Below are 26,637 nucleotides of genomic sequence, written 5' to 3'. Positions count from 1 at the left end.
ATGAATAATGATTAAGTAACACAATACATTAAATACTAGCTGTAAAGACAAAATACAAAATAACTCTACACCTTTAAAGTTAACAAAATGAGGATTAAAATAGAAGAAACTGAGACAAAAAACATATGCACATGTGTGTAGTTATCATGAGGAATCCTAAAGGAATAAGAGATCCATCTGTCAACAGCAACTCAGAGAATAAAGTGCTTAAAACAAAGATGTGAAAGTGAAGTTTTAAAACATCTTTGAAATAGCATAAAGCCTAAATGATCCCTATGCTAGTTGAAACATGCGACACACAGTAACTGTTCTGGCAGGAAGAAAGCTGTGCTAAAGATATCCTTGTGTCTCTCATTTTGACTATCAGAATATTTAAACAGTTCTCTCTAAGAAGTTTCCCAGGAGTCTCATGCTTTGGGAAGGAAAAAGCTGAAGCCTGGTGCCTGCCAGAAAAGCTTGTCTTCAGGAAGATTCCACACAGTGCTGAGAGTTTGTCAGTCTCCAGTATAAGAAACACTGAAGGTAATTGATAGGAGTTGATCAGGACTAAGAAGCTTATGAGAGCATAGCATGTCTTTCTTTTGTTTAAACGGAAGCCTCAAGACAGAGCTCCAGTGACGAACTTGATTGTGTTGTACCTGGACATCTTTGTACCTCTTCCTGTTGTGACCGTATTGAATAAATATCCTTTTTTATATTTTTCACTATTGTTTCTTTAATTTGCATTTTAAAAAGAAGCCTAGCCTCATTTATTAAGGCTGCTAGAGGTCAGGTTCTATCCATAATTACACAGTGGCAATGCTATCATTTTCTGTGGTTAACCCAGAGCAATAAAGAATCCAAGCATTTTACTCTTATCTCATATTATCAACTGACCAACCTCTACCATCTTCTCCTTCCCCTGCCTACCTGAGCTTTTGAAGACAACTATTCCACTGTCTACTTCTGTGTGTTGAACATTTTTTTTAGTTTCTTACCTTATTATTATTATTATTATTATTATTATTATTATTATTATTATTATTAAATCATTTTATTTGTTTACATTCCAAATGTTGCCTCCCTTCTTGATCCTCCAACCTGGAGCTCTTCAACCCCTCTGCTTTGCTTCTGAAAGGGTGCTCCCCCACACCAATTCACTCACTCCTCAGCCCCACCAGCATCTACCTTCTGTGGGGCATCAAGTTTCAACAGGATCAGGCCCATCCTCTCTTACTGAGACCATACAGGGCAGTCTTCTTGTACATATGTGCCAAGAACCACAGACCAACACATATATGCTCTTTGGTCAGTGGCTTAGTCTCTGCAAGCTCTGAGGTGTCCAGGTTGCAATCCCCCTCAGCTTCTACAATCCTTCCCTTAGCTCTTCCATAGGGGTCCCCGAACTCAGCGGAATGGTTGTGAGGATATTCATCTGTCTCATTCAGCTGATGGTAGAGTCTCTTAGAAGACAGTCTACACTTCTGTGTGCAAGCATAACATGGGATCAGTAATAGTGTTTGGTGCCTGACTACAAGATGGAATCCAAGTTAGGCTAGTCATTGAATGGCCTTTTCTTCACTCTCTGCTCCATATTTGTTTCTGGATTTCCATTATGAAGGAACAATTCTGGGTGAAGAATTTTGAAGATGGGTGTGTTTCCCTGTGTGTCCCGCACTACGTCTCGCCAGCAGGAACGACGCGGCACACACAGGATCCTTCTACAGAAAAAGCTTTACTGCGTCTTGAGAGGGAGATCATAAGCTTACAATGCGGAGACGCCGAGTGAGGAATAACCGTCCCTTATATATGAAACTATCCTGCGCCTAGGGACGTGTCACTCTCTGGTCGCTGCCAATTATGCCAGATGGCGTACCATAACGTCGTGTCCCTTCAAGTAGGGAAGTTACCAGGCGCCTCATTGCCCTTTTACTAAGTGCGTTCTGCCAGATGCTGGTGCCATCTTGTAATGGGTATGTGAGGACAGCTCCTCGGACAGCTCCTCACACCTGTGCCTCAATTGGAAGCCATGTCTATCTACTGGAGGTACACTCTTTGGGTTCCGTCTCCCACCTGCTAGGCATTTTGGTTAAGGTCTTTCCCATTGTGTCCTTGGAGTGCCACACATCCCAGGTCTCTGGGACATTCTAGAGGTTCCCCCCATCCTCTACCCCTCCCCCACTGTTGCATATTTCCATTCGTTCTCCTGGCCCTCTGTGCTTCTCTTCTGTTTCCCCCTATCCCTAATCCTCCCTGCCCCAATTCCAGAAGCATATGCAGTTATATTTTTCTTATGTTTGTGTGCCTGGCATATTTTACTTAATACAATATCCCGCGGACCCATACATGATTTCACAAATAGTAAGATATTTTCCCTTTCTACAGCTGAGCAAATTTCATGTTGTGTAAACACCATATATTCTTTATCAACTGATGACCATTTAGTTAACTGCACACATCTCATATTATGAATAATGTTAAGTGAATAAAATGAGCTAGAAAGATGGCTCAGAGAGCAAGCATGAACATAGGTTTTCAAATGCAAAAATGTATACAATAATTCACATCATATGCTTGTAACACTCTAACTTCGGGGTCAAAGGAGTGGGACTTCATGTAGAAAAATACTGGGCTTGCAGGTCAGCAATCTAGTTCCAGCGTGAGCTAGAGTCTATTTCTCCAGGAATAAGGTAGAGAGTAATGGGGCAGGAGAGAAAATGTCTTCTTCTGGTCTACACACACACACACACACACACACACACACACACACACACACACACACACTTAAATCCTCACACAAACATGCACATTTCATGATATATACAAGCATATTTGTAGGTAAAATATTTAATGTTGGTAAGAGGTTAATATTAAATAAAATAGTATGCAGATTTAACATAACCCTTATCTTGGTGGTTAGTTTTCATTGTCAAATTGAAATACAGTAGAATCACCTGTTTCAATTGTCTAGTCTAGATAGTCCTGTGTACAGGTTTGTAGAGGATAATGTTAACAGCATTAATTGAGATATGAAGATGTACCCACTGTAGGTAGAAGCATTACCTGAAAAGTAATTCTAGATTATGTAAGAGTGAATGCCAGTTGAGCACTAACATTAATGGATTGGCACACTGGTCCTTACTCTCCTCAAAGGAAATGATATGATTACTTGTTTCAAGGTGCTGCTTCCTTGACTTCCCAGAATGATAAAATGTAACCTAGAATTGTAGCTGGACTTTTTTGTTTGTGTTTAGTTACTTTTGCAATGTAATTTATTACAACAGGATGGAAGCAAAGACATTTACCAAATATCCTGAGACTTTTTCTGGAGACAAATAAACAAACATGTACTTACTCATCACTAGCAGGCAACTAATGAGAGGCTGAATTAATCTTTCCATACAAGTCCAACTTAGTGAACCAATATTTATTTAGGTTACATATGGGACAATAAATGGAGATTACATCCAGAAATGACCAAAAGGCAACTCTATCATGAAAAGTTCAACCTGGCCTGGAATCTTGTTTTCCTGGATCTTCATACATATATGCAGACAGCTTGTCAAATTAGAGTCTCATTTTATCAGTAGTGCTTACCTGGATATGTAGGGTCTTCCTAAATCTTCTAAGTTTCAAGGAGTTGTTGGGACTAGGGTGTTGCTTACCTACTATGATTAACCTCTCTGTAGGATAAAATGTTATCTTTAGAATATCTGGGCCTCAAAGAGACTAAAGAGAAACATTTCAACTCAGAGTAAATATCTTCACACACACACAAAAAAAAAACAGCATTTAAAGTCATAAGAAACAAGAAATCCCAAGAGCATAGGTAACCTTGCCCCCCAAAAAAATTTTTGAAAGCTGTTTCTTTTTATAAGCTACTACATTTAGTGAATTTTATACCTTAAAATTTAAATTATGTCTGTCCAAATTGTGTTAAATGTGCATTTAAAATAATCATAGGTTTAAAGTTTAAGGAAGTCCCAGGTAATACACTTGGGTAATATTGTACCCAAGTTTCAAGGAATAATGTGTCAGGAATTTGAAAACAGTAATGTGAAAATATTGTAGTATTTTATAATGCTTAAATGAATCATTTGTAATGAATAAATATACTTTACTTTAGCCAATCATTTTTAAGAACTATCTTAACAGAGTTGACTCTTCTCAAATTTGGACTCAATACAAAGCATCAGAGTTTAAGAGAAATAAACAAAGCAGATCGGGCAAAATTGAGATTCTAGTAATACTGGTATGTATTCACAGCCACTTGATTTTAGATAATGAACTGTAGTCTGGAGGAAGGGGTGGGGTGTCCTTGCCTGTAAATTATATTAGAAGATCTGAATAACCACATGAAAATGTACAAGATTGTGCCACTTTATCACACATAAAAGAATTAACTCAGAGTTGAAGATACCTGCTACACTAATTTCAAAATCTGAGGTCAAATCTCCAGAAGTGACATAAAGCTGGTCATGGCAGAACACAATTGCAAATCTAGTAGCTGTATTGAAAGATGGACACAAAGACAGAAAAATAACAGGAAGCTCACAATCCAGTCTGGTAGGGAAGTTCCTTAATAGAGATTACCTAATTACATGATTTTAGCCTACATTAAAATGTCTGTTAACACAAACAAGAATATCCATTATTATGATATATAATATGTACTAGTAAAATATTAAATTGTAGTAATAATTAGGATATTCCCATTATACAGAGGAAGAAACAAGTAGCAAAGCCATGCTCATATACTGTTTCAGAGGACAAAATTGAATCCAAAAAATATTTTGAAAATAATAATAAATTACTATACCATAAAAGAACATTGAGTGAATAAACAAAAATTTTAAAGTTTTAGAGATGAGGAGCCTATGTACATATAAAATTAAAAGGAAAAGAGATAGAATGCAGGGAAATACTAAAAGAATTGTGATTTTGAAAAAGCCTTGTTTATGTTTTATAAAGATATTCACATATTGAATCAATATCAAGAAACTGTAGACAAACATTACAATCAAACACAAACATACTCATATAAAAAAATTCAAGTAAATATTTTAAGGAACTCATAACCCTACCTATTCTAAAAGAAATAAAACAGTGTGTTACAAATGAAAACAAGTAACTCACTCCATTTTAAAAGACATAAAAATTAAAATGTAAGCATTAGTAATTATGTTTCTAATAAAATACAAATTCTAAGTATCAGAAATTGAAGCTTAAATTATGAGATAATTTATTATGAAAAACATTCTGATACCCTGATGCAGAGGACCAAAATGAGAAAGATTATACTACGGTAATAATTATAATTTGAAATGTCCATGCAAAATATCTGGAAGAAAGAGTATAAGAAGAGAATAAACAAGACTTGGTGATTTAGAAGACAGTAAAATTAAAATACATTATATGTACTTATGACAATGTCATAAGGAAATGCATTTTATACCATCAATATTTATTAATGAGTGGTGGAGAGATGGCTCACCATTTACGAGCATGGTATATGGGTTTAGTTTCCAGCATCTACATAAGGCAGCTCATCATCACTCTAACTCCAGCTCCAAAGAACCTGATCATCTCATGGAATTCAAGGACATCTGCAATTGCAATATGCATAAACCTAAACATAAATATATAATTAAAAATTGATTTAAACATTCTTTGTAGCAGTCATGGCAAAACTTCTTTGTGCTCTCAGTGAGCCATGTTCCCAGCTGCCCACCAGAGCCCTCTGGATTTGTACAAAACACACACACACACACACACACACACACACACACACACACACACACACACACACACCACAGTTAATTTTAAATGACTTAAGTCAAATGTTGAGCAATTATAATAATTTCCACTGTTATCAAAACACTATCAAACACTCTTCTCCAGTACTTCTTAGTTAACATCTTTAAAGATCTATATTTTATCTATTCTAAACAAAACACAATTGGGGAAGTGTTGCCTGTAGCTATTTTTTCTGATTCTCGCGAGTCAATTGGCCTTTAAATCTGGTCTTTCCTCTCTCTCATAATGGTGATCCCTGTCTCTCTCTATCCCAGTTCCTAGCCTGTGCAAATCCCCAGATCCCACTTTAGTCTACCTGCACAGCCATAGGATATATGGCAATTCTTTATAGCCAATCAATTTCATCTAGAGATGAAGACCCTCAGTGTCTGGGAATATGGCCTATGAGAGCAGGGTCAAAAAAAAAAAGCTGTCCTCTCCAATATAAATTGAACATACCATAAGAGTTACGTAAATTATAAAGTATGATATATAATTAGCATCCAGCTCATCATATTTATCATTAGATAAATTATTTAAACATGTATTCTAACTAAAGTACTTACAGTTCAATACAAAATTTATGTTCTGATTTTAGCCTGTATTGCCATCTGAAAAACATCATTTTAACTCTATATCATCCCTCTCAAAGCTGAGTCTAATTATGAGACTATAAGTAGTTTTTAACCCTGTCATAAATTGTGTAAAAATTGGAGTAATTGTTACCTGAATATTTAGGAATCACAAAAATTTAACTTCAAATCTCAAACATGTTGTAGAGATAGTTGACTACATGGTCAGTCCAAACGTTGGAGCATCTCTCTTCATCTTTCTTGCACAGAGCCATCTGGCAGACGTTAAAATGAACCAGGAATATGAAGGACTTCCTTATTCTATATTTGCAGAGCCTAGGAGTCATCTATCCCACATCTGTTTGTACTCTTTGGGAACTATTTGTCTGCAGATGATTAGGAAAATATTTGTCCAGAGATGATGTTGCCAGAACTGGAGCAGCTCTATGTTGAGGTTTTGGTGCTCAATTCCTTCTCTGGAATAGAATGGGGAAAATTTCAGGAGAGGGCATGTATCTTTGTCATATTATTCTTGAAAATGTAGTAACATTAAATGTCACATTCTGTAGATTTCTGATGTTATTGAAGGCTATCTGTTTAATATATATCTGAATTATTAAACCTTAAATATGTTTATTTATTTATATTTGAGTAAATGGAAAGCATTTTATTATAATTCAATCAGAATCTAACATAACCATGAGTTTGTTATTTGGCCCTTAATTTGTGTTACTTGATATTCCTAAACAATTTGTAATAACAGCTATGTGAAGGGCTGGATCAAAGCCTTTTATTCTTAAGTTTCATAGACAAAATGCATATTTAGAGAAACAATATTAATTTCAAATTTTTTACCAATACACACATTTATGCCAATGGAAACCTAAATTCTATATCAACATATAAATTCTGTGCCAATATACAATATTACAACTTAAATTTTACATCAATTACAAAGATTTTTATCCATGTAAGATTATGGATAAACAATGCTTTGTTCAAAAATAAAATTATTAATCTATTCTTTCTACTTATTCCCTCTTCAGAATTATGATCATTTCCAAATTATCCCTTAAAATGACAACCTATATACAACTTCTAAAACGAACATAGCCAGACACACAAATCCATTGGATCAGGCTAGGGACTCTCCATGGCTTCTTGCTGCTGAATAAAGGCAAGGAGAAATTCTTTAAAGGATTGAGTGGGGGGGTTAGAAAAATTGATTACAGTTAGGAAAATTAGCTAAGAAAGTTAGTTAAGAAAGAAAGCTGTCATCAAGCTTCTGTCCACTAGGAAGGCTCAGGGCTTGAATAAGTTTTGATTGGATTTGTCTGAAAAGTTGCATGAACCAAGTCCATTGGGAATCAGCAGTGATCCTTAAAACTGTTCTGGAAACAAGTCTCTGAACAGCATTAGGAAGCAGGGGCTGGAACATTAGGTCAGTTTGTAATCTTTCAGTATGAATCTTGCCAAAGCTGTACTCTCTGTAATGTATGAATCTCACAACCAAAATTTTAGTACCATGAAGATATTTGTATGGATTTTACAAGATGCAAAGATCAGTTAAAGATGAATTTGATTTTTATACGAGCAGGTTAAAGATAGCTGCCTCTTCTTATGAGTTAGTTATATCAAAACTCAATTGTATAACTCTTCATTTAGGACATAAAAGGAAGGCACAAAGAATCTTAATAACCAAAGAATTTCATAACCAACAAGACTTACTGTCTTATATTAGCTGAATTTTTGCTAAAGATATTTTTATATTTAGTCAGTTATAGGGCTGTCCCCATGACAAGGAATCATCAGATCAAGTTACCTGTCCATTTTGACTCTCATAACTTTCTTTTCTGTAGCCAAGATTCTCAGGGGTTCTATCTCTGACATATTTGGCCAGTGTCACTCTTAAATGGGTCCAAAGCCTTTTCTCATTTTCTGTCAACACAAATATATAGCTTCTTCCTCAAAACAGCATGTCCTTGGTCCAAGAACTGGAATCTTTAAAATTATAGCTTGACCTTTCTCCTAGAGAATTTTGATATAATCAACAAACTTATATCTACAAGCATTGTGATAAATAAAGCAATAAAAAAATTACCATTGAGACAGTGATTTCCCACCATCTTCTGCTTTTTGACATATTATTTTTTAAGATTAAAGCCACAATATTTTATATGCCTATGTATATTTAAAGTCTTCCTACATTGGAGATTAATATTTTTGTTAGTACATATGGTATTATGGATAGATTATGCTCCATAACATAATCCTGCTTCTCAATTTAATTTTTAAAGATCAAAATCTTCAATATTTATTATCTATGCCTATTTACTGTGTAAGTCTATTACCAAGCTCTATTTTTATCGTGACAATGCTTGAAATCACATGTGAGCATGGTCAAAGACTTTGAGAATTTACCCTAGCAACAATTTTAAATTTCTTTAAAGTATTTTTTCATTTAATATTCTAACATCTCTCTTCTGTGGAGCTTGATATCTCTGTATATTTAAGAACATTTAAGCAATTATCATTCTATTCAATTCTGTTCATAAAAATAATTAAATCAACTTTTATAATTCTCTTTTCTTTATTTATCTGGTAGATGGAAGCAGGCAGCTTTTATTATTTCTTCCAAGCACCAGGTCAGGGAACTAGCCAGCCTCTTTGCAAAGCAGTGGCTACAAATTACTTTGAGCCTAGGATATCTCTTTCAGCCTTGTTTCTTTATTGTAGTTTTATAGCTTGTGCAGCAACTACTGAACTTGGTTTGTTCAGTGAGAAACCAAATCTTTCCTTCATCTAAACTTATCTCTTGGTGTGTAGACATTCCATTCAGGAACCTCAACATTATTTTTAGTAGTAAGTCTCACCTACAATATTGGACGCCATCTGTAGCAGCAAATTACATAAAACACTTTGTGTTGCCAGCTGACAGTGCACCTACCCACGTGCCAGAGTCTCTGGGTTTGAGAATGAAACACACACACACACACACACACACACACACACACACACGCACACGCACACTCACACACACACATACACACATGCACACGCACACTCATGTACACACACAAACAAACACACACACACACACAAACACACACATGCACACACACACACGCACACACACACACGCACACACCAGCTAATCCTAAATGGCTTTATTAGCTCATAGCTGGGCCATTCCAAACCTTCACACTGCTATCAAACACTGTCTTCTTGTACTTCTGAGTTAACATCTTTTAAAGTCTATATTTTATATATGCTATCCTCACACAAAATTCGAAAAGTCGGCCCTGCAACCACTTTTCATGATTCTCACATGTTGGGCCTGTAGGTCTGGGCTTTCTTCTTTACCATAATGGTTATCCCTGCCTCTCTCTCCTTTTCCTAGCATGTGCAAATTCCCAGATCCTACCTCACGCTTCCTGCCCAGCATTTAGCTGTATGGAAATTCTTTATTGCCAATCAATTCCAACTGGAGATACAGATCTTCAGTTTCTGGGAACCAGGCCTTTGGTAACAAGGTTACTTTGAGACAGCAATAAAACCAATTCCTAACTGTTTTTATTGTGTGCTAATGAAATAAATAAAAATTCTCTCTCCTTTGATGCCAAAATTCTTGTTTTGGCAGGTATTCATATATATATATATATATATATTTGACAACATTCAAAAAATAAATAAAAAATGTAATGTGTTACATGCATTATTTGTAATAACAAATTAGCTTTGTATGTATGAGTAACAAGATGGTTTAACAGACATGTTAAAAAGAAGTTAAGAAAAATGTCAGTACAATCTACCAATACAAAAGCAAGGTGAGATAATGGACTTCTCTTAGGGTTTTACTTCTGTGAACAGACATCATGACCAAGAAATTTCTAATGAACAATATTTAATTGGGGATGGTTTACAGGTTCAGAGGCTCAGTCATTATCATCAAGATGGGAGTATTGGAGGGTCCAGGCATGCATGATAAAGGAGGAGTAGAAAGGTTCACATCTTCTTCCATATATAGCCTAATATGAGAAAACTAACTCAGGCATGGTCAGGAAGAGGGTATTAAAGTCCTTGCCTATAACAACACACTTCCTCCAACAAGGCTACACCTCTAAATAGTGCCATTACCAAAGCCAAGCATTCTCAAACAACCAGATAACTTAAACAAATCTAACACAAGCAAGAATGAACTAATATATTCTTTTCTTCCTTTTTTAAATGTTGCAAGCAAAACAAGCCAATGGTTTCACTTACTGTATTCTACAAGGCCTTTAAAAAACCAACATCAATAATTCTTAAAAAAGTCTACAAAGTAGAAAGATAAGGAACATAAAAATAAAAATAAACAGAGAATCATAGGACATAACAAGAAAATTGTAGATCAATTTGCCCCTACATGATCACAGATATATAATTTTCAATAAAATATTTATAAGTATAAAATCATAATTAAAATCCCATGGTGAAGTGAGATAGACTCTCAGAAGTGTGGATAATTCTGAGATCTCAGTAAAGACCACCACATTTGAACACATTCCTGACTCTAGTGCCCTCTGGTCACAGGAACAAAGTAGCAGTCAGGAACAGGAACCTGTTGTTTTCCACCAGCATGCAGAACTGAAAGCCATTTGCCAGGAACACTGACACATCTGAGAGCACAGGTCTGACCAACTCTTCTGTTCTGATCAACCTTCCTGGAGCCCTCAGGACACACAAAACCAGGAGAAGTCTGGAACAGGATCTTTCCAGTTTCTGCCTGTGCCAGAGCTGACCCACATGCACCGCACTCCGAACCCATACTGTGTGGAAGAACGAGCTAGAATCTCAGAAGTGAAGACAATCCTGGGAGCTCAGGGGAGACCACCACTTCTGCTCACATTCCTGGATCAAGAGGAACCTGCCTAGTGCCCGCTGAACTCAGGAATTTAGAAGCAGTCAGAGGCTGCACCATTCCGGTATCTGTGTGCACCCAGAGCTGTCCAGTCTGACATATCTCTGAACACAAATCCTTTAGGGGAGAGTTTTGCACTCTCAAGAGTTCAGACAATCCTGAGAGATGAGAGGAGACCAGTATTTTTGCTCACTTTCCTTGTCAAGATGAACACACCAACAGCTCACTGGACAAAGGAATGGAGGAGAAGTTAGGAAGAGAATTCTTCTGGTTTCTGCCTTTGCACAGACTGACATTGACCCACAGCTCTCTGGGCCTAGATCCAAGTGGAAGAAAAGAGGTCTACTGGGGTGCTGACACACAGGTTTATAGGAGGGTCAAGTCATTGTTACAGACAGCAAGACCAGCTACCACCAGAGATATCATGATGACAAGAGGCAAGCACTGGAACCTAAGAATCAGAAACCAAGACTACTTGATATCATCAGAGTCCAGTTCAACCACCAAAGAAAATAGTGCATATCCAAACACAACATGAAAAAGCAGTATTTGAATTTAAAATCACATCTCATGATGATGATAGAGGACTTTAAGGAGGTCAATAATAACCCCCTTAAAGAAATACAGGACAACACAAGTAAAAATGTAGAAGCCCTAAATGAAGAAATACAAAAATCCCTTAAAATTTATAACACAACACAACCAAACAGGTGAAGAAATTGAACAAAACCAATCAGGATCTAAAAAAAGAGATACAAAAATAATAAAGAAATCACAAGGAGTGGCAACCCTGGAGATAGAATAACCTAGGAAAGAGATCAGCAGTAACAGAGGTAAGCATCAAAATTGAATACAAGAGATAGAAGAGAGAATCTCAGTGCCAGAAGATACCATAGAAAACATTGATAAATGTGAAAAAATGTAAAACAGAAAAATGTTCTGTCCTGAAACAAAACAAAACAGACAAACAAACAAACAAACCCAGGAAATCCAGGACAGAATAAGATGATCAACCTTAATGTAATAGGTATAGAAGGGAGCAAAGACTCCTAAGTTAAAGGGCCAGTAAATATCTTCAACAAAATTCCAGAAGAAAACTTACCTAGCCTAAAGAAAGAGATGCCCATAAATAATCAAGAAGCTTAAAGAACACCAAATAAATTGGACCAGAAAAGAAATCCCTCCTGTCACATAATAGTCAAGACACCAAACACACAAAACAAAGAAAGATTATTTAAAGCAGTAAGGAAAATATGGCCAACTAACATATAAAAGCTGACCTAACAACATTATACCAGACTTCTCACCAGAGACTATGAAAGCAAGCAGATCCTGAGCAGATGTCATTCAAACCCTAAGAGAAAACAAATGACAGCCCAGGCTACTATATCCAGCAAAACTCTCAATGAACATAGAAGGGGAAACCAAGATACTGCATGACAAAACTAAATTTGCACAATATCTTTCAATAAACCCAGCCCTACAAAGGATAATAGATGGAAAACTCAAATAAAAGGAGAAAAATTACACCCTAAGAAAAGCAAGAAAAAAATCTCTTTGTAACAACCCAAAAGAAGAGGTGTACACACAAGCATAATCCTACCTCTCACAACAAAAATAACAAGAAACAACAATCACTATTACTTAATATTTTTTAATATCATTGAACTCAATTCCCCCAATAACAAGGCAGAGACTAATAAACTGGGTAATGAAAAAGGATCCAGCATTTGGCTGCATACTAGAAATACAGTTCAGTGACAAAGACAGATACTAACTAAAAGTAAATGGTTGGAAAACAAGTTTCCAAGCAATTTGTTCAAAGAAACAAGCTGGAATAGCCATTCTAATATAGAATAACTTTGAGTTTCAAACAAAAGTTAATAAAAAAAGGAAGGAAGAATAGTTTCTATTCATCAAAGGAAAAATTCACAAAGATGAACCCTCAATCCTGAATATGTATGCTCCAGAAGTGCACATACAATCATTAAAAAAAAGTTACTAACTCTCAAAGCACACATTGTACCTCACACGAAAATAGTAGTAGATTTCAATACCCCACTCTCATCACTGGACAGATCATGGAAACAAAAATTAAGGAAAGCCATAGAGAAACTTACAGAAGTTATGAACCAATTGTATTTAACAGATATAAATAGAACATTCCATCCTAAGACAAAAGGATATACCTTCTTCCCAGCACCTCATGAAACCTTCTCCAAAATTGACCATATAATTGGTCACAAAACAGCCCTCAACGATACAGGAAGATAGAAATAATCCCATGCATCCTATCAGATCACCATGGACTAACACTTGTCTTCAATAGCAACAATAAAGACAGAAAGCTCACATATACATGGAATTTGAACAATGCTCTACTCAATGAAAACATGGTCAGGGAAAAAATAAAGAACCAAATTAAAGACTTCTTAGAATTTCATGAAAATGAAGATAAAACATACCCAAACATATGGGACACAAATAAAGCAGTGCTAAGATGAAACCTCATAGCTCTGAGTGTCTGCAAAAAGAAATAGGAGAGAGCATATGTCAGAAGCTTGATAGCACATCTAAAAGCTATAGAACAAAAAGAAATAAATTAACCCAAGAAAAGTAGAAGGCAGGAAATAATCAAACTCTGGGCTGAAATCAACCAAGTAGAAAAAAAAAAAAAGAGCTATACAAAAAATTGACAGAACCAAAATCTGGTTCTTTGAGAACATAAACAAGATAGATAAACACACTCTAACCAGAGGGCACACAGAGTGTCTCCAAATTAACAAAATCAGAAATGAAAAGGGAGACATAACAACAGAATCTGAAGAAATAAAAAAAAAAAAATCAGATCCTACTACAAAAGCCTATATTCAACAAAACTAGAAAACCTGAAAGAAATGGGCAATTTTCTAGACAGATAACAGGTACAAAAGTTAAATCAGGATATGATAAACCATCTAAACAGGTCTATAACTCCTAAAGAAATAGAAGCAGTTATTAAAAGTCTCCCAACAACAACAACAACAACAACAACAACAACAACAACAAAAGTCCAGGACCAGGTAGGTTTAGTGGAGAATTCTATCAGAACATCATAGAAGACTGCATTTGAATACTGTCCAAAATATTCCACAAAATAGAAACAGAAGGAACACTAACCAATTCCTTCTGTGAAGCCACAATTACGCATATAGCTAAACCACACAAAACCCAAAAAAGAAAGACAACTTCAGACCAATTTCCTTTATGAATATCCACTCAAAAATGCTCAGTAAAATTCTTCCAAACCAAATCTAAGAAATTGTCAAAATGATCACTCATGATAATGTAGTCGGGTTTAGGCTAGGGATGCAGGGATCATTTACCATATGGACATCCATCAATGCAATCTACTATCTAATAAACAGAAAGAAAAGAAAACACACGATCATTTCATTAGATTCTGAGAAAGCATTTGAAAAATTCAACAGGTTAAATGTCCTGTAATGATCAGGAATTGAAGGCCCATACCTAAACACAGTAAAAGCAAAATACAGCAAACCTGTAGCTAACATTAAACTAAATTGAGAGAAACTTAAGCAATCCCTATTAAATCAGGGACTAGACGAGGCTGCCTACTCTCTCCCTATTTATTCAAATTATTACATGAAATCCTAGCTAGAAAAATCAGACAACAAAAGGAGAACAAAGGGATACAAATTGGAAATGAACAAATAAAAAAATATCGTTATTTGCAGATGATATGATAGTATACCTAAGTGACCACAAAAGTTCTACCAGAGAAATACTAAGCCTGATAAACAGCTTTAACAAAGTAGATGGGTATAAAATTAACTACTCAAATCAGTACTCTTCCTCTACTCAAAGTCTAAACAGACTGAGAAAGAAATTAGTGATATGACACCCTTCACAATATTCCCAAATAACATAAAATACCTAGGTATTACTCTAACCAAGCAAGTGAAAGATTTGTATAATAAGAATTTCAAGTCTCTGAAGAAAGAAATTGAAGAAGATCTCACAAGATGGAAAGACTTCCTGTGCTCATGGATTGGCAGGATTAATATAGTAAAAAATGACCATTTTGCCAAAAGCAATCTACAAATTATATGTAATCTCCACCAAAATTCCTACTCAGTTTTTCATAAAGTTAGGATGAACACTTTGGAAATTCATTTGCGATATCAAAAAAATGTAAGATAGTGAAAAATATACTCAACAATAAAAGAACTTCTGGGAGAATCACCATCCCTGACCTCAAGCTGAATTACAGATCAATAACGATAAAAATTGCATGGTATTGGCACAGAGACAAGCAGGTAGATCTGTGTATTAGAATTGAAGATGCATAAATGAACCCACGTACCTATGGTCACTTGCTCTTCAACAAAGGACCGAAAAGAATTCAGTGTGAAAAAGATAGCAGTTTCAACACATGGTGCTGTTTCATGGTGCTGGAGATCAGTATGTAGAAGAATGCAAATCAATTTATTTTTTTAACCAATACAAAGACTAATTCCAAGTGGATCAAGGACCTCCATATCTAACCAGTTCCACTAAAACTTATAGAGAACAAGTAGGGAAAAGCCTCAATCACATGGGCACAGGATAAATTTTCTTAATAGAGCACCAATGACTTATGCTTTAAGATCAAAAAAGACAAATGAGGACTCATAAAATTTCAAATCTTCTGTAAGTTAAATGACACAATCATTAGGACAAAATGACAAGCAAAAGATTGGGAAATGATCTTTACCAGTCCTACATCTGATAGAGGACTAATATCCAATACATACAAAGAACCCAAAAGTTAGATGCTAGGGGGTCATATAACCCTCTTAAAAATGAGGTACAGAACTAAAGACAGAATTCTCAGCTGAGGAATATCAAATGGCTGAGAAGTACTTAAATCAGTGCTCAACATCCTTTGTTATCAGGGAAATTCAAATCAATACACAACTGAGATTCCACCTCAGACCAGTAAGAATGACTAAGATAAAAAACTCAGGTGACAACAGATGCTGGCAAGGATGTGGAGAGTGAGGAAAACTCCTCCATTGTTGGTAGTTTTGCAAGCTAGTATAACCACTCTGTAAATCACTCTGGATGTTCCTCACACAGTTAGATATATTACAACTTGAAGTCCCAGCAATATCACTCCCAGGTATATAACAAAAGATGCCCCAATATACAACAAAAACACATGCACCATTATATTCATAGCAGCCTTATTTATAATAGGCCATAGCTGGAAAGAACCCAGATGCCCTTCCACAGAGGAATGGATACAGAAAATGTGGTACATCTACACAATGGAGTACTATCCTGCTATACAAAACAATGATGTCATGAAATTCATAGGCAAATGGATTGAACTAGAAAATATCCTGAGTTAGGTAACCTAATCACAGAGAAACACAAATGGCATGCAGTCACTGATAAGTGAATATTATCCCAAAAGCTCGAATCACCAAAAATACAATCCACAGACCACATGAACCTCTAGAAGAAGGATGACCAAAGTGTGATGCTTCACTCCTTTTTAAAGGGGGGAACAAAAATATTCATAGGAGGGACTATGGAGGCAAAGTTTGCAGCATAGACTGAAGGAACAACGATGTAGAGCATGCCCCACACATAAGTAAAACCACCAAGACCAGAAAAGATTGATGAAGCTAAGAAGCGTATGCTAACAGGAAGTGGATATAGATGTCTCTTGAGAGACACAGCCAGAGTATGTCAAATATAGAGGCAAATGGTAACAGCAAACCATTGAACTGAGAACAAGATCCCCATTGGAGGAATTAGAGAAAAGATTGAAAGAGTTTAAGGGGCTTGCAAATCCAGAAGAACAACAATGCCATCCAACCAGCTCCCAGTTGACTAAACCAATACCCAAAGACAATACATGGACTGCCTTACCCATAGCTCCAACTTCATATGTAGCAGAGGAAGGCCTTGTTGGACACCAATGCAAAGAGAAGCCCTTGGTCCGGCCAAGGTTGGACCCCCAGTACAGGGGAATATTAGGGGTGGTGGAAAGAGGGGATGGATGGGGAGGGGAACACACTTATAAAAGAAGGGGAGGGGGATGGGGTAGGGAGTTTATATCTGGGAAACTGGGAAAGTGAATTACATTTGAAATGTAAGGAAAAAAAAAACAGGGAAAGGGAGCTAACCACCCAGGTGTCCTTAAATCCTGAGACCACAGGACAGACTGCCACCTCTACACATATCTGCCCATATCCCTGGTCCAAGGGGAAACTGCACAGTGACTATGGACACAGGGATATAGGAACAGACATCCACAGGTACCCTTGGTTCTGGTTTGTGCCCAGAACCAAACTGAACTGGCCAAATAGCTCCCTTCACCCAAATCCCGTGGGGAGAGAAAGCTGGACCCTCAGAAGTGTGGGAACTCTTGAGAAGTCAGTGGTGAATACCCTCTGCCCACAGTCCAGATCCAAGAGGGAATCACATAATGCCAACTGTGCCCACTGGGTGCAAGTACCTAAGAGCAGTCATGGGCACTTGATTACTCCCTGTGCCCAGAGCTGGAAGACAGTCTCCAGAAGCTCTGACACACATGAGAGCAGAAAGATGACCTACATTTCTGCTAATAAGTGACCTGCCTTGTGGATTCAGGATACAAAGAGGCAGAAGTCCTCTGGGTTAGGTTACTATCTGTTTCTGGCTCTGCCAGGAAGTGAACTGATACCACTCCCAGTTCCCTACATCCAAGTCCCTTTGGGACTAAGAGCTGACCACCCAGGAAAGCAGACATCCTGAGACCACTGGATAGACAGCTAAATATGCACAACTCTGCCCATATCCTTGGACCAAGGGGAAACTGCACAGGCTCTCTGGACACAGGGATGTAGGAGCAGACAGCAACCAGTACCCACAGTTCTGGTCTGCGCCCAGAATTGAACTGAACTGGCCGTATAGCTCCCTGCACCCAAATCTTGTGGAGGAGAGAGCTGGATCCTCAGAAGTATGGATATTCCTGAGAAGTCGGAGGAGACTACCCTCTTCCCACAGACCAGACCGAGGAGGGAATCACATAGTGCCAACTGTGCCTGCTGGGTGAAAGGATATAAGAGCAATCAGGGTCAAGAACATTTGATTCCTGCCTACACCTATAACTGAAAGACCAACTCTACGAGTGCAGACACACCTGAAAACAGAGCACATGTTTTCAGAAAAGGCTGAAAGAAAAGAGGAAAACAGTTCTACAGGAGTGCTGATGCAGACGCCTATAGCATGGTCAAGTCACTCTCAGAAACAGCAAGAAAAGCAAACACCAGAGACAACCCAATGGCTAGGGGTAAGTGCAGGAACATAAGCAACAGAAACCAAGACTACTTGTCATCATAAGAGCCCAGTTCTCCCAGCAAAGAAAATACTGGATATCCAAACACACCAGAAAAGCAAGACTTAGCTTTAAAATCATGTTTTTTGATAATGATGGAGGACTTCAAGAAAGATATAAGAACTTCCTTAAAAATGCAGGAAAACACAAGTGTACAATTAGAAGCCCTTAGAGAGGGAACACAAAAATCCCGGAAATAATTACAGTAAAACACAAAAGAATAGGTGAAGGAATTGAAAATGGAAATAGAAACAATAAAGAAATCACAAACGGAGATAGTCATGCATATAGAAAACCCAAGGAAGAGACAAGGAGCCGTAGATACATGCATCACCAACAGAATACAAGAAATAGAAGAGAGAATCTCAGGAGCAGAAGATACCATAGAAAACATTAACACAACTGTGAAAGATAATGTAAAATGCAAAAAGCTCCTAGCCCAAAATGTATAGGAAATCCAGGACACAATGAGAAGATCAAATAGGTATAGAAGAAAGTGCAGACTCCCAACTCAAATGGCAAGTAAATATATTCAACAAAATTATAAAAGAAAACTTCCCTAACATAAAGTAAGAGATGCCAATAAACATACAAGAAATTCCTCCTGTCACATAATAGTTAAAACACCAAATGCACAAAAAAAGAAAGAATATTAAGAGCAGTAAGGGAAAAACGTCAATGATATATAAATGCAGACCTATAAGAATGACACCAGACTTCTTTCCAGAGACTATGAAAACCAGAAGATACTGGACAGATGGGAAACAGACCCTAAGAGAACACAAATGCCAGCCCAAGTTACTGTATCAAGCAAAACTCTCATTTAACATAGATGGAGATAACAATATATTCCATGACAAAACCAAATTGACATTATATCTTTCTACAAACCCAGCCCTACAAAGGATAATAGATGTAAAACTCAAGACAAGGGAGTAAGTCTGTACTGTACAGAAAGCAAGAATATAATTTCCTAGAAATGAAACCAAAAGAGAGACAAACAAGCATAATTTTACCTCAAACAACAACAACAACAACAACAACAAAACAACAACAAAACTAAACAGGAAGCGACAATCACTATGCCTTAATATCTCACAACATCAACGAACTCAATTCCCCAATAAAAAGATATAGACTAACAGATTGGACACGTAAAGAGAAACGAGCATTTTGCTGCATGCAGGAAATATACCTCAGAAACAAAGACAGAAACTTCCTCAGATTAAATGTTTGGAAAATAACTTTCCAAGCCAATGGCCAGAAGCAACAAGCTGGAGGTGCCATTCTCATAGCAAGTAAAATTGACTTTCAACCAAAACTCATTACAAAAGTAAGGAAGGACACTCTGTACTCATCAAAGTAAAAATCAACCATGATGAACTCTCAATCCTAAATATCTATGTTCCAAATGCAACGGCACATACATTCATAAAAGAAACCTCTCTAAAGCTTAAAGCATGCATTGCACCTCACAGAATAACAGTAGCAGATTTCAGTAGCTCACTCTCATCAAGGACAGATCATGGAGGCAGAAATTAAACAGAGACATAGAGAAACTAACAGAAGTTACGAAACTAATGGATTTAACAGACATTTATAGAACATTCCATCCTAAAACAAAAGGATATTCCTTCTTCTCAGCACCTCATGGAAGCTTCTCCAAAATTGACCTTATAATCATTCAACAAAACAGGCTTCAGCAGATACAGGAAGATAAAAATAAGCCCATGTCTCTTATCAGATCACCATGTACTATGGCTGATCTTCATTAACAACACTAGTGACAGAAAAATAAAAAAAAAATAAATGGAAGTTGAACAATGTTCTACTCAATGACAACTTGGTCAAGAAAGAAATAAAGACAGAAATTAAAGACTTCTTAGAATTTAATGAAAATGAAGAAACAACATTCCCAAACTTATGGGACACAATGAAAGCGGTACTAAGAGGAAAACTCACAGCTCTGAGCACATGCAAAATGAAACAGGAGAGAGCATATATCAGCAGCTTGACAGCACATCTGAAAGCTCTAGAACAAAAAAGAAATAAATAAAACCAGAAGAGTTGAAGGCAGGAAAAAATCAAACTCAGGGTTTAAATCAACCAAGTAGAAATGAAAAGGACTATACAAAAGAATCAACAAAACCAAGAGATGGTTCTTTGAAAAATCAACAAGATAGATAAACCCTCAGCCACATTAGCCAGCGATAACAGAGAGTGTATACAAATTAACAAAATCATAAATGAAAAGGAAAACATAACAACAGAATCTGAAGAAATTTAAAAAATCATCGTATTCTACTACAAAAGCCTATATTCAACAAAACTGAAAAATCTGGAGGAAATGGAAAAATTTCTAGACAGATACCAGGTACCAAAGTTAAATCGGGAACAAATAAACCATTTAAACAACCCCATAATTCCTAATGAAATAAAAGCAATTATTAAAAGTCTCCCAACCAAAAAGAGCCAAGGAATTGATGGATTTCATACAGAATTTTATCAGACCTTCATAGAAGTCCTCATACCTATATTGTCCAAACTATTACACAAAATAGAAACAGATGGAGCACTACCATGTTCCTTCTATGAAGCCACAATTACTTTTATACTCAAACTACAAAAAGACTAAAAAAAAGAGAACTTCAGACCAATTTCCCTTATGAATATTGACGCAAAAATGCTCAATAAAATTCTTGCAAACCGAATCCAAAAACACATCAAAATGATCATTCTCCATGATCAAGTAGGCTTCATCCCAGGGATGCAGGAATGGTTTAATATATGAAAATCCATCATGTAATCCACTATATAAACAAACTCAAAGATAAGGACCACATGATCATTTCATTAGATACTGAGAAAGCAACAAAATTCAACACCCCTTCATTTTAAAAGTCCTGGAAAGATCAGTAATTCAAGGCACATATCTAAACATAGTTAAAGCACTATACCATAAACCAGTAGCTAATAAAAAACTAAATAGAGAGAAATTTGAAGCAATCCATCTAAAATCAGGGACTAGAGACAAGGCTGCCCACTCTCTCCCTACTTATTCAATATATAGTACTCAACTTCCTAGCCAGAGAAATTAGACAGCAAAAGGAGGTCAAACGGATACGAATTGGAAGGGAAGAAGTCAAAATATCACTATTTGCAGATGATATGATAGTGTACTTAAGTGACCCCAAAAGTTCCACCTGGGAACTACTTAATCTGATAAACAACTTCAGCAAAGTGTCAGGGTATAAATTTAACTTAAACAAATCAGTACCTTTCCTCTTCTCAAAGAATAAGTAAGCTGAGCAAGAAATTAGGGGAATGACACCCTTCACAATAGTCCCAAATGATATAAAATATCTTGGTGTGATTTTAATGAAGCAAGTGAAAGAACTTTATGACAAGAACTTCAAGTCTCTAAAGAAAAAATCTGAGGAAGATCTCAGAAGATGGAAAGTTCTTGTATGCTCATGGATTTGCAGGACTAATATATTAAAGATGACCTTTCTAGCAAAAGCAATCTACAGGTTCAATGTAATCCCCAGCAAATTCCTACTCAATTCTTTATATAGGGGAAAAAACAATTTTCAAATACATTTGGAATAACAAAAACCCACCATAGCGAAAACTATACTCAACAATAAATGAACTTCTGGAGGAATCACTATGCCTGATTTCACGCAGTATTAGAGAGCAATAGTTATAAAAACTGCATGGTATTGGTACAGAGACAGGCCGATAGACCAGTGGAACAGGATTGAGGACCCAGAAATGAACCTACACACATATGATCACTTGATCTTTGACAAAGGAGCTAAAACCATCCAATGGAAGAAAGATAGTACTTTCAACAAATTGTGCTGTTTCAACTGGAGGTCAGCATGTAGAAGAATGCAAATTGATCCATTCTTACCAACATGAACAAAGCTTAAGTCCAAGTGGATCAAGGACCTACAAATCAAACCAGATACACTCAAACTAATAGAAGATAGAATGGGGAAGAGTCTTGAACTCATGGGCACTAGGGAAAATTTCCTGAACAAAACACCAATGGCTTATTCTCTATGATCAAGAATCATCAAATTTTACCTCATAACACTGCAAAGCTTCTGTAAGCCAAAGACATTGTTATCAGGACAAAACAACAAACACCAAATTGGGAAAAGATCTGATATACCAATCCTACACCTGATAGAGGGCTAATATCCAAAATATACAAAGAACTCAAGAAGTTAGACTCCAGAGAGCCAAATAACCCTTTTAAAAATGGTATACAAAGCTAAACAAAACATTCTCAGCTGAGTATTATCGAAAGGCCTAAAATCACCTGAAGAAATGTTCAACATCCTTAGTCATCTGGGAAATGCAAATCGAAACAACCATGAGAGTCCATCTCACACCAGTCAGAATGGATAAGATAAAAAAAAAAAAAACAAAAAACACTCAGGTTACAGCAGATGCTGGCAAGAATGTGCAGAAAGAGGAACATTCCTCTATTGGTGGTGGGATTGCAAAATCGTACAACCATTCTGGAAATCATTCTGGGGGTTCCTCAGAAAATTGGACATTCCACTACTTGAGGACCCAGTTATACCCCTCCTGGGCATAAAACTAAAAGATGCTCCAACATACAACAAAGACACATGCTCTACTATGTTCATAGCAGCCTTATTTATAATAGCTAGAAGCTGAAAAGAACCCAGATGTCCTTCAACAGAGGAATAAATTAAAAATTGTTATACATTTACACAATGGAGTACTAATCAGATATCAATATCAATGTCTTCATGACATTCATAGGAAAATGGAATGAAATATATAATATCATCCTGAGTTAGGTAACTCAAACACAGAAAAAATACTTGGTAGGCACTCATCAATAAGTGTATATTAGCCAAAATGTTCGAATTACCCAAGGTGCAATCCACAGACCACAGGAATCTCAAGAATAAGGACGACCAATATGTGGATGCTCCCACTCCTTCTTAAAAGGGGAAAAACTATCCATAGGAGGGGATATGGAAGTATAGTTTAGAGCAGCAACTGAAGCAACAGCCATGCAGAGCCTGTCTCACATGTGGCCCCTATATATATACAGCCACCAAATCTAGATAAGATTAATAAAATATGCATGCTGAAAAGGACCAGATATAGGTCTCTCCTGAGAGACAAAACCAGAGCATGTCTAATACAGAGGTGAATGCTAGCAGCAAACTACTTAACTGAGAACAGAACGTCCCTGGGGGGAATTAGAGGAAGTATGGAAAGACTTGGAGTTTGCAGCCCCAAAACAACAACAATGCCAACCAACCCTGAGATTCCAGGGACTAAACCACTATGGAAAGACTATTCATGGACTGACCCAGGGCTCCAGCTGCATATGTAGCTGAGAATAAACTTGTTGGTGCACTAGTGGAAAGGGAAACCCTTGTGCCTGCCAAGATTGGACCTCCAGTGCAGTTGAATATGGGGGGAGGGAGTAAGGGGGATGTATGGGGTGAATACTTGTATAGGGAAAGAGGAGGGGAGGTCATGAAGTCTTATGGACAGGAAAACTGGAAGGGGAATAACATTTGAAATATAAGTAAAGAAATATCTCTAATAACATTTTAAAAATTTCAATAAAATATGATAAAATAAAGGAAAATGAGAGTGTAACAGTTTTTTTTTTCCTTGAGGCAATGCTAATTCTAGCAATATACGAAAGCATAGCCATTGAAGGATTATGTGAGGGGAAATAAAATCTCAGTAAGCACAGTGACACAACTTCCTCTAAGGTAGCTGTAAATAAGCAAGTAATATAGCAATCACACAAATGAATTCCAGAACTATTATACCTGAGCAAAACAATGTGTCATAATTGAAAGAGTAAAGTCTATGAGAAAAATAGATTTAAGTAATTTTTGTCCAGAAAACGAGGTATTCAGGAGATATTAGAAGAACTTCATTAGGTCCTAGTCACTGAGAGAGGTATCTTTCCTTTTCCCTCTCCCTTCCCCTAATAGTTATCTACTGGTTCTCAGCTTGAAGAAGATTCTACAGTTCTTATTGATCCTTTTTCTTGGTGTAACCATTTTTGAAGCAAAGTTAACCTAGCTTTCTAGTTTGAACTTTCCTTTTGGTCACCTTTAACAACAATTTTGATGTATAAAATAGACAAGAGATAGCTCTAAAATGTCCAAGTCACTCTAGCAGTCACCCGGAGGAATTCAGAGGTTCATGTGACGTGTCTGCAGTAGGGATATGCTGTCTTTCTGCTGCTACCCAGTCTTTAAGTATGCCAGCATCTCTTGGGAAGATGAACCAGGGTACTGTATATCTATCTAGTTTAATGTATCTTGACATGAGTTCTTCATTGAATCAACAAGGAAATCATAGTGCACTGTCTTCTGGTAGTACTTCTTCCCATGATTTGTAGTCTACATTTAACACGGAAGTAGAGAGCCACTTCCTTTGTCTTCTCAACACCATGTGGATACAGACCAAGCCAGTAATATTTTGGCTAGCTTTGGTTTGCTAAAGACTTGTGAATTGAGTTGCTATGCAGACGACAAGAGTACTCCTGAGAACTTGCCCAATATTCTTCTACAGTTCAAAAGTAGGAGAACTGAAGAAGGACCTACAATGACTTACGGTAGAGATGGCAGACCTGCTACACAACAGCCAACTTACACATTACCTAGCGATGATTGGGAAGACAAAAGACACTTTAGAAGAGATGGATAGTTTTGATAATCACGGTCCTAGTCTCAAACTAGTGCTTCATTATGACCATAGATGTTGTTCTCAAGAATCTTCTTATTATAACAGAATGGATTATGAAGATGACAGATGAAAAGATGGAGAAATATGGAGAAATAATTCTTATTTGGTGAGACCTTACAAAACTATCATAAATTTGACAGTGAGACTGAGAGAATGGGATGTGGTCTTGGCCCCTTAAAAGAGAGACCACTCTTTGAGAAAAGCGGGTCGCTCCTCCAAGTAGCAATATTGAAGGCTTCCATGGACTCTTGCCTAAGGGTTATCTCCATCCGTGCTCTGTATTTGATTCTACAGTTCATTTTAATAAGGAGTGGAATCAACATATCAATGGAGCAAGTCATAGTCATTAATGTCAGCTTTTGCTTGAAATCCACCCAGAATGGAATCCTGACAAGGATATTGGACAAACAATGGGTGATCCATTCATGATACAGCAGTCTACAAGCTCAGCACTGGGGATTCTTGGACTGCCTCCTCCTTCATTTCATCTTGGAGGACCAGAACTTAGACCAAGAGGAAATCTGGGTGCTGGTAATTGGAACCTACATGGAAACCAGGCGAATTATTCACATTATATATTTTTCAGTAATAGAAATACTTGAGATACCAGGTATTAAAACTGGTAGAACCATTTGGAGTCATTTCAAATCATCTGATTCTAAATAAAATAAATTAGTCATTTATTGAAATGACCACCACAGAAAATGCCCAGGATGCCATGGATTATTATATAACTACATCAGAATTAGTGTTTGTCAAACAAGTGAGAGTTCATTTATCCCAGAAGTATAAGAATATAAAGAAACCTGAGGGAAAACCAGAGAAGGAGTTTGATCAAAGCACGAACTAGATGGGGCATGTAGTGAGAAATGTGATACCACTGCTGCCTCTAGGGCAATTTGCACGGCAAGAGTGGCATCTTGTTACATATTGCAATTTCAAATATTCATGTACCAAACTCAGAGGCTAAAATACTGAAGAAAGAAAGTGAAGAATCTAAATGGGCAAAACAATACATTTTGACCTGATTTATTAGCAAGAGAGTACAACTTCTTTCACAATATTTGCATTTCATTAAATATTAAAAATAATTGAGAATATTTAAGCTGATGAGGCATTGTATGCAGATTACACCAAAATGATATATGACTTTATATAAAACCTCAAAGCTCGGGGTTGGGGATTTAGCTCAGTGGTAGAGCGCTTGCCTAGGAAGGCGCAAGGCCCTGAGGTTCAGTCCCAAGCTCGAA

General features: G+C 36.8%; 1 pseudogene; it reads left to right on the top strand.

The window, feature by feature from the left end:
- LOC116910948 overlaps positions 1-26,237 on the top strand; it is a 33,866-nt pseudogene extending 7,629 nt beyond the window's left edge.
- The last annotated feature ends 400 nt before the right edge of the window (positions 26,238-26,637 follow it).

This window comes from Rattus rattus, chromosome 10, assembly GCF_011064425.1.
Source record: "Rattus rattus isolate New Zealand chromosome 10, Rrattus_CSIRO_v1, whole genome shotgun sequence".
NCBI lineage: Eukaryota > Metazoa > Chordata > Mammalia > Rodentia > Muridae > Rattus > Rattus rattus.
This window is presented reverse-complemented; position numbering and strand designations above follow the sequence as displayed.